This window comes from Corvus hawaiiensis, chromosome 7 (genome assembly GCF_020740725.1).
Source record: "Corvus hawaiiensis isolate bCorHaw1 chromosome 7, bCorHaw1.pri.cur, whole genome shotgun sequence".
In the NCBI taxonomy this organism is placed as follows: domain Eukaryota; kingdom Metazoa; phylum Chordata; class Aves; order Passeriformes; family Corvidae; genus Corvus; species Corvus hawaiiensis.
The window spans coordinates 38,112,269-38,121,306 of NC_063219.1; the positions used below are offsets into that span (position 1 = coordinate 38,112,269).

The following is a 9,038-nucleotide window of genomic DNA, read 5'->3' on the forward strand; positions in this document are numbered from 1 at the left end:
GAGCTGCCAATGGAATCTGCACTCTGCAGCCATCCTGGTTTTTGGAACTTCAAGCGCCAGCTCAGACACACAAAGAGCTGCAGTCTGAATATTGCAACTTCCAGCGCTCAAAAAAACCGGAATATTCAGGCACTGAGATGATATCAGAGCTCCAATTAAACACTTTTATGCTGCCAAAACCTTCTCTTGCCTTTTTGTCTGGTCCAGGTCTTACCTTGCTGTACAGGCTGTTCACATCCATCATTATTCCATCTCCAGAAGAATCAGGCAGGAAAATGTGTCCTCTTCTGTCCCTCTATTTACCACTGTGAGGTCACAAACCTGGGAAAGGTTTGAAAAAGGTGTTTCTGAAATTTTTTGAAGATTTGTTCTAGAGGGAAGTGACTTACTAAACTAAATCCTTCTTAGTTATCTCCTGCAAAGGTTAAACTGTGCCTCAACCAGAAGAAAAATTGAAAGTTCAGTCACTATTAGAGAAATGGTATAAATTGCTGCAAACATTGGTAAATAGAAATACACTCAAATCCAGAGCAGAAACACAACACAATTCTCTCATAATTAATCCCAGGAATAATTCATATGCATCCCCTTCACTTCAGGACTTTAAATCACATTTAACATAATTTTTCTAAGAGGCTATGCTTCAGTTCAGCAGAAGATGGTGCATGATATAGAAATAGCTGAGACCTACACACTTGATGCTACAGAAAATCAGCCTGGAGTTTTGCAACAGTTAATTGTGCTATTACAGATATCGTATCCTCTGCACAGGAAAATATCGTACTCTTCAAAGCTGTATTAAACTTCTCACCACCAGTGTGAGGGATGGTTGGTACACCTGGAATGTGATATTCTTATATCTCCAGTAATATTTTGCCAAAAAACATGGGGTTTGACTCAGAACATTAATCTGAATGAGTGATTTCACCTATCAGTAGTTCATAATTTTGATGGAATGTGAGTCATTTATCTAAAACCTGTAGGGGAAAAAAAGATCAGTAACTGGTTCATTGTAGGTTTAGCTGGCTGGAAATAGAACCAACATTTACCAGAAATTGTTTCCCTACTGGACAGAGCCTGAATCTGGTGACACTGGGTCAAACCATCACTGAGCAGAACAGAATTCAACCTGTGAATATTTCAGCTGAACTTGACCATTATATTTCCTTCCCAGCTGCAAGTGTTCTGCACACCCACAAATTTGGGCATGATTGCAACCACATTTCTCTACCTCCAGTTACAGAGTGCCCTCGATGTAATTCATCCTCGCTGAGTCCCAGTGTAGCTCCTCCATGGATGTTTCACATGGCTTGTGTGAAGCACAGATTTTTTAATTTGAAAGGTGCAAATTTTGTATCAGATCAAAAAACAATTAAAAAAATACTTCTCTGCTTCTTTATCAAAACTGTGAAAACTGGTAATTAGGCAAAACCCAAACCATTTGTATATTTTAGGGTCAGTAGTGACTATTACCACACCCTTTCTAACACAAAAAAACCCAAAAAAAGTGTAGCCAAAAGCATTTTATTCAAGACTATATTTTCCTGAGCAATACACACTTCATAATTTCCCAGGAAAATATTTACTTAAAAACTCACAGGGAAAATATATTTCATGGGGAAAAGGCTGCTGAATTTAAGTAGCATGGCAAAATACCATGTTTGGACTGGCATTCTACAGTTATTTTTTCATAACTTTTAATAATGTGTTTCACTTCTGGTTTATTCAATAAACAGCTCAATCACTTGATACTGAAATCACTCTCAAAATTTATTTCCTTCTATCAGCCATATGAACCAGTTTGTTATTTATAGGATGAATGTTATTATTGTAGGGTTTTCCGTGGATGTTGACTGCCCACTACTGACTGATTGCCTGACTTTGGGAAAAACAAGATTATTGTGACTTATTTTAAGAGAGTTTACCAAGAAATTAATTGGCTTTATAGAGAAAAAGGGAGACAACAAATCTAAATTAGTGGATTTCACTTGAGAACTCATTTCAGCCTGTTTGATGGGGTTTGAGGGGAGTTGGTTTGGTTTGGTGTTTTCTAGGAGGGGTCAGAAGTACTTAAAAAAGACTAAATTTAATTATTTCTTTCTGCCCATGTCTATGAGTGCCCTCTGACAAAGGATCCCTGGAGATCAATGTCTGACCTGCAGCCCAGGATCTTTCAACACTCCCAAATTCTCTCGGTCCAAGCCAATGACAGACGCTCCTCCTGCTGCCTCACTGCCCAGGAGATGCTGGTCAGGATCTCCTCGGTGTAAATCTTCTGCCTCAGCAGGAAAAATTCCCTTTCCGAGATCCTTCACTGAAGGATGCACCCAGCTGTTACCAGGAGTTTTCCCTGGAATAGCTCACATCATGTAACAGCTCCAAACCCTCATTTCAGCTCCAGGAGCCAGAGGCAAAAGAAAGGCAGAAGTTTGGTTTGGTTTTTTTTCCAGGGAAAATCAGGACATGTCTCTGACATTGAGATATTTGGCTGACATTCCAGAGAAGTCCAGAAACTGTCATGTTTCCACTTGGAGTAAGAGCTCTGTCTTTGCATAACTCCTCTTGGATTGGAGGGGTTATTTCAGATCCCTCATTTTATTTTTAGGACCTGTAAAGTTACATATGTCATAAGCTATAATCACTCTGAGTGTACTTACAGTAAATTCATGCCAAAGGATGGATGCAATAAGGGAAACTGATCCCACAGAACCTGGGGAAAGAAGAAAGAAATTACAAGAAAATTAAACAACAACGCTGTAAGAGAGAGAAAAATAAATTACAAAAGCCTTGTAGAATTATATTATCTTTCCTTCTGGAAATATCTCTGCTTGTGTCTAATCTTCTTCATAATAGTTTTGTATTGGTAGATCTCAATCATTTGTTAACACCCTGGTGCAATCAAATCCTTTTTTCCCCTCTGTTGTTCTGTGCTGAGACATTCCAGTGCCTAGGAAATTTCTTCCGCTAGCAGCTAAATTTCAACAGTGCTAAATTTAATCTCTTATAAACTGGTTCAGCATGGTCTACTTATTCCTGTATATCTCAAATCTGAACTGGTGATGTTTTCAAATTTTGTGTGTAAAAAAAAAAAAATATCGATTTTTTTGGTTTTGGAAAGATCATTCATAAAAATATTGCATAAAAGAAGCTTTAAGTGTGATCTTTGATAATCTCCTCTAATTTTCTTCCAGCCTGTCTGTCCTCCTTTTATTGCACTCCAATTTATATTTGCTACAGCTGCTCCTAGAGCTATACCGTAATTCTCCCAATTTTTCTACTAATTTCTAAATGGTACGACCTCAAATTATTCAAGTTGTAAATATTAGATTTGACCTTAGAAGTTTCAGTTCCTGGAAAAGACAACTGTTAGACCACAAAGTCCAGATTATAGGTTTTATATACAGTAAATAAACGAAATAGATATAAGCAAATGTACGAATTCTTGCCCAATTAACATGTGAGCTAATGCAATCAGAGTTTTTTGAAGAGGTTACTCAATTCCCGGAGGAAAAGATTGAAATTTCTTTGAGCCAAGCTCCAAAAGGTACAGAACCACAGAGAATTTTGTATTAGAAACACTTCATGTGTCAACTGTACAACTCTTTTGCAGTCTGAGTGATGCAGTTTTTATTTAGGAAATGTAAAAACACTCCTGATCTCCAAAGCTGAGCCACATCTTATTCCCACCCACAGATAGACACTGTTGGAACATGTCATTAAAACTTTTTAAAATCACTACAGCTCATCACTGGACTCTTTACCACCAGTTTACTCTGGAGTTCTAAAAACAGACATAAATCTATCATATAAAAGGATTTTTTTTGTTATTATTATTATTTTAATTCTGTTCTACAGATCACTATTATAGAAGCAGACTGCTACTAATGACGTTGCAACTGCAGAGGGAGAATTCCAGACAAAGATCTGGAATATTTCCCTTTTCACTGAGAAAAGGATGAAGCCTCTTTCCCTCAGTGCCATTGCAGTTGCAGGTGTTTACAACACACTGACTCATAAAATAAACTTCTGGTATTAGAGAGCAGGTGATTTTGTACAAAATGAAAAAATTGACATTTTCTGCTCTGGAAAAAGACAGTTTCTGACACTGATGGAAATCTTCCAATCTTTTCTCATGCAAGCAGGCAAAGCATCCTGGAGAAAAAAAATTATTCCCATTTGGGCAAGTTTGTCTTGTTAGTTCCAACTACAGAGAGAAGCACGATGCTTGATCTTTGGCTGTGCACGAGCATCATAAACTGCCTGAGGGACTGGCAGGAAGGGACAGAAAAAACAACAGCTACAGCCATTTTCACATCAGAACACAGCTGGAAGGAGAGATAATAATGATACCCTCCTTATGCATAACATTCCTGTGTTTGGAGCACTTGGGAAAGATTTTATTCTTCTCTGGAGAGTGACTGCCCACAAATCAAGCTGCAAATTATGCTGAGGAGGGGTTGTCTGCTCTTCCAAATTGGACATCTCCCTCTTGCAGGTGAACAATGTGGATAAAGAAAAAGGAAACACAGAACAAGAGGAAATCAAGATTTGGGTCCTGACGCTGAGGGCACTGAATGTGAGGGACGTAAAGGGACCTTTCCTCTACTGTTGTGTTATTAATGATTTCTCTCTAATGACTGAGCAGTGAATTGACTGAATCCTACTCTGGAAACACACCCTCATTGCTCTGACACAGGACACATCCAGTATCCCAAACCCAACAGACCAGTCTTTGTCTGTCTGCCTTGCAGGACATCAAAAGTCTTCATCAATAACATAAAGCTGTTCCATTCCTTATTAAAATTCAATTTTGATTAAAATCACACCCAGTCTGTCAATGCTAGCAGTTAGTTTTTCAAATTGAAACCAAGAAATTTCAAGGTAAAACTATAAAAATATTGTAGTTATCACTTGGGCAGCTCCTGTGGACCTCAGCAGAAAGTGCTGAATCCACACCCAGAGCGCTTCACTTCGGGAAACACTTTGGGATTGTGGAGCCAGGAAAGCCAGAAATGATATTTATCCCAGATGAATTCACTCCAGAGGCCCACCAAGCCCAGGAGCCCCACTCCCACCATATTGCACCATGTTTCCACAGCCCAGAGTAGAAAAAAGGGAGTTCAGACCCACTCAGGGATGGTGTTACTTCTGGAAACACACATTTACCCAAAATTTCTTGCAGGTGAAGTGACCTCATTGAACGGCACTGACAGGAAATACTGAGGCCCTCATAAAATTGCACTTCCTGGGCAGGATGGAAACTCCCTTAGTCACTAATTACACACCTTGGATAACTGGTCCCATTTCAAGTCTCCCAGTGGATATTCTTGTGGTACTTTTATTTTTTTCCAACAACTACACCATTCTTCATTAATCGTGTGGATGCATTTGGCACCAACACCAAGATGACTTTGTCGGCCCAAATAGAAACCATTTATGCCCATGCACAGAACCCCCTGGACTTCCTCAGTTCATTATTTAATTGTTGGTTGTGTTTCCTGTCATGCAACTGTTGTTGGTTTTCAGAGCAAAGCTGGGTGCTGCACTTTGCATTGCGTAAACACGAGCCTATCTGCTGGTTCAAAATGCTGGAGATTTATTTTTAAAATAAATTAATTAATTAAAAACCCCACCAAGTTTAACTTCATTTTTTTTAATAAAACCCAGTTTCTTCTGATCTTCATATGATAATAAACTTTCCTAATATTTTCCATTGAAGATTAATACACTTCTCTAGAAAGTTATATCTAATTTATGTGACTTTAAGGGTCATGCTTTAATAACAATGATGAAACACGATTATTACTTCCTAATGCTGAAATTACAGTTTTTACATTGTAAATTTTTCCTGCTATGCGCCCTGTGGCACTAACATTTTTATCACTCCATGTGTTTCTAGTTTTAAAACCTTTACCCCTGCTGTTTGAAAAATATTTCTCATTTTCATCCCCTATGGAGTACAGAAATCCCTAAAGGCAAACCATTAGTGATCTTTCTGCCTTTTCCCAAACACTTATTATGATCACCAGTGTTGCTTCCACTGCCTCATTGGCTTTTGGTAAAGTATGCAAATGAGATGTTCAAAATACACACTTTTTGCAACTGTGCAAGTTCATACTGATTTATAAAATGGGAAGGCTATTAAAGTGACTGAAAATGTCAGCAAGATTTATGCATGGATGACAAATTATATTGGAAATGCCCATTTTTAACGTGCTGGCCTGGGTTCCTTCTCTTTTTTAAAAAGTATTGGATGTGATACACTTGCTTTAAGGCCATTTGCCCCTCCCATCTCCCCATTTGTTTTAAATAGACTCTGACAGTGGCTTTTTGACCAGGAAAATAAACAAAACTCTTCACATTGATTGGTTTGATCATGGAAAGCAGAAACTGTTTCTCTTCTTGTTGTCTTTATCCAGGAAACAATTTAAGAAAATGCTTTCACCTTTCCTTTGGGATGAAACACTCATGGCCCAGACAGCTCCTTCCAGGAAAAAATACCATATCCAAACACCATAAAGGCCATTAAAAAAATCAACATGTGCCATCTACAAATAGAACAGCTGCTAAATTTGCCAAACATGGATAAGGCAGACATGGAATTATAAGAAAACCAGCAAAGAACCCCTATGCTATAATTTCATGATAAAAAAAAATGTGTTATAAATCAATGAAAACACTACAGCACATTTCACAATAGCAAGGAAATGATGGAGGAATTTCTGAGGGTTCATTTCAATTTCGGCACCGAAAGCAGCAGGAACCTTGTCACTGATGCTAAAGAGAAAAGGTTTAGGCCAATAATCACACATCATATTATCAAATATGTACAGTCAGAAATGGAGTAAAGAAAGAAAATCAGCAAACTATTGAGTGTCTAGAAACACTCATACATAATCTCAGAGGTATAATGAGAAATACTGCTCTGATACCAACATATTTATAACTTCTGTCAACATGAACAGTATTATGTGAGGGTTTAAACACTTTAAAGCATAGCATGAGCTAACAACACCAACATTAAGGGAGAGAAGCTGTGCTTTTGTGATTATTTTCTTCTGTTCCTGTGCACTTGGTTTGGTGCAAGTCCCACTCCTGTGAAAGCTTAAACCAGGGCTTGGGTTTATTCAGCAATCCCAGTGCACAGGTTTTGAGCTGCCCAACCTCGTGCTCCAGGTATTTAAGAGCCTCCTGACAACAGCCACCAGAGTTTCAGCAGCATTTAGGGGCACATAAATGCAAATAGAGCTCTTAATGACCTGTTCCTCACTTGCTTTTGTTTTTAAATCTCTTCAGGAGTGAACATACCCCAAGAGTTCTGTGCTGTGATCATTTGGGTACCCACAGCAACTACAGATGCAGTCTCCCTCTTCCCAAACTCAAAATGCTTCAAAAGTTACTATACAATCCTTTGTATCGAAAAATTCAATACTGAGAACTTAATTCTACTTTTTATATTCAGAGCAGTCAGTACCAGTACCATTATTGCTCTGATTTTCCTAATTAGTTCATTAAGTTGCATAATAATTGGTTTACTGCCACCCACTTTTTATGATGCTGGAACTGTGAAAATAAAATTGATTTAGGGCCTTATTCTGATCTATTATGCTTATTCACTCCCATATCCTGGTGCTTGCTGCAGGTTTTTTTCCCCTTCATCTCTCAAAGTCTGCATATTTTTCCCTGGTTTCACTTAAAATGCAGCCCATATTCCAGTTTTATATAGGTGGGTTTCAGATGTGCATTTGACAAGTATAAACAAATAACCAAAGCATTGCCAATGGAAAACATCTGTCTCTCACCTTAGGAGGTCAAGATAAAACTCAGTGTGTGACATGCAAAGTATGAATTTGAATTTATTTCCATTGTGCTAATGACATATATCAGTGCCTTGACAGAAGTAGCTGGCATGTTATATTAATGGGGCTCTGGCCTAAAAGTGACACTGGAATATCCAGACAAAAGCATGAAATGGATGAGAAGAGAGCAAGTCTTTGTTGTTACCTTGAGTAGTGATGCAGTGTGTGAAAGCCAGTCCTCCTACTACATAACTAAGTAGTTGTAAAAATGTTCATTCAATGCAGATGCCTGGTACAAAGGAGAGAGAGAGAGAGAGAAATTAGGCTCAGATTTGGGAAAAGAAATAACACGATCCAAGATTTGCCCAGCACCAGATTTATAGGGATGACTGGAAGAACACTCTTTTCTTCCTGGTCCATAATAAAGCCAGGGTGTCCTTGTCCTGGGTTAGTCACAGCCAGACCAGAGCAGCCACATGACACCAAAGGATGCAGGAATTGTGCTCAGATAAAACTTACAATTCATTGTGGACATCAGTGTTGGAATGGAATGGGAGAGAAGAGGAAAAGCAGGACTCAACAGGTGAAATAAATTGCTCTTCCCTCATTTCTGTTTCTTTCCCAGAAACAGAACAAGGACTGCTTCAGCTCTTCATCCATAGAAACCCAGAATGGGTCGGTTGGAAGGGACCTTATAGCTCTTCTCATTCCACCCCCCTGCCCTGGGCAGGGACACCTTCCACTATCCCAGGTTTCTCCAAACCCCATCCAACCTGGCCTTGGACACTTCCAGGGATCCAGGGGCAGCCACAGCTTCTCTGGGAAGCTGTGCCAGGGCCTGCCCACCCTCACACTAAAAAAATCCACTGAGTGGAAAATGCACAGCAAAAGAGGAAAAAAAAAGGAAAGAAGAAAAAAAAATTTATGTATTTGCTTATGACTTGAGGTACCTGCAGGTTGGAGACACTTCTGCACACTCCCAACACCAAACTAAAAAAAAACTCCTCCCACTTCCTCCTGTGGAAAAACTATCAAGTTCCACAAGTTGCAGCTCCCTGTGGCCCAATCCATCAGCCGAGCCCCAAGCTGTAGTGGCAGGATGAATAAAGCAGAATTGGAAAACAGCTACCAGAGGTTTTCATGAGTTTTTGCTGTTCTTGGCCTGCTTTTTTATTTTTGGCCGTCAACTTTGCAGCTTTTGGAAACAGAATTATTCAGCCACTATGTGAATCTGATTTT

General features: G+C 39.0%; 1 long non-coding RNA gene across 1 annotated transcript; it reads right to left on the reverse strand.

The window, feature by feature from the left end:
* Window positions 1-220: 220 nt before the first annotated feature.
* On the reverse strand, window positions 221-8,078 carry LOC125328496. The gene is made up of 3 exons (XR_007204741.1): window positions 8,005-8,078; window positions 2,658-2,710; window positions 221-321 (listed from the first exon to the last, which is right to left on the reverse strand). It is a non-coding gene; the product is annotated as an uncharacterized LOC125328496 (long non-coding RNA).
* Window positions 8,079-9,038: the final 960 nt, after the last annotated feature.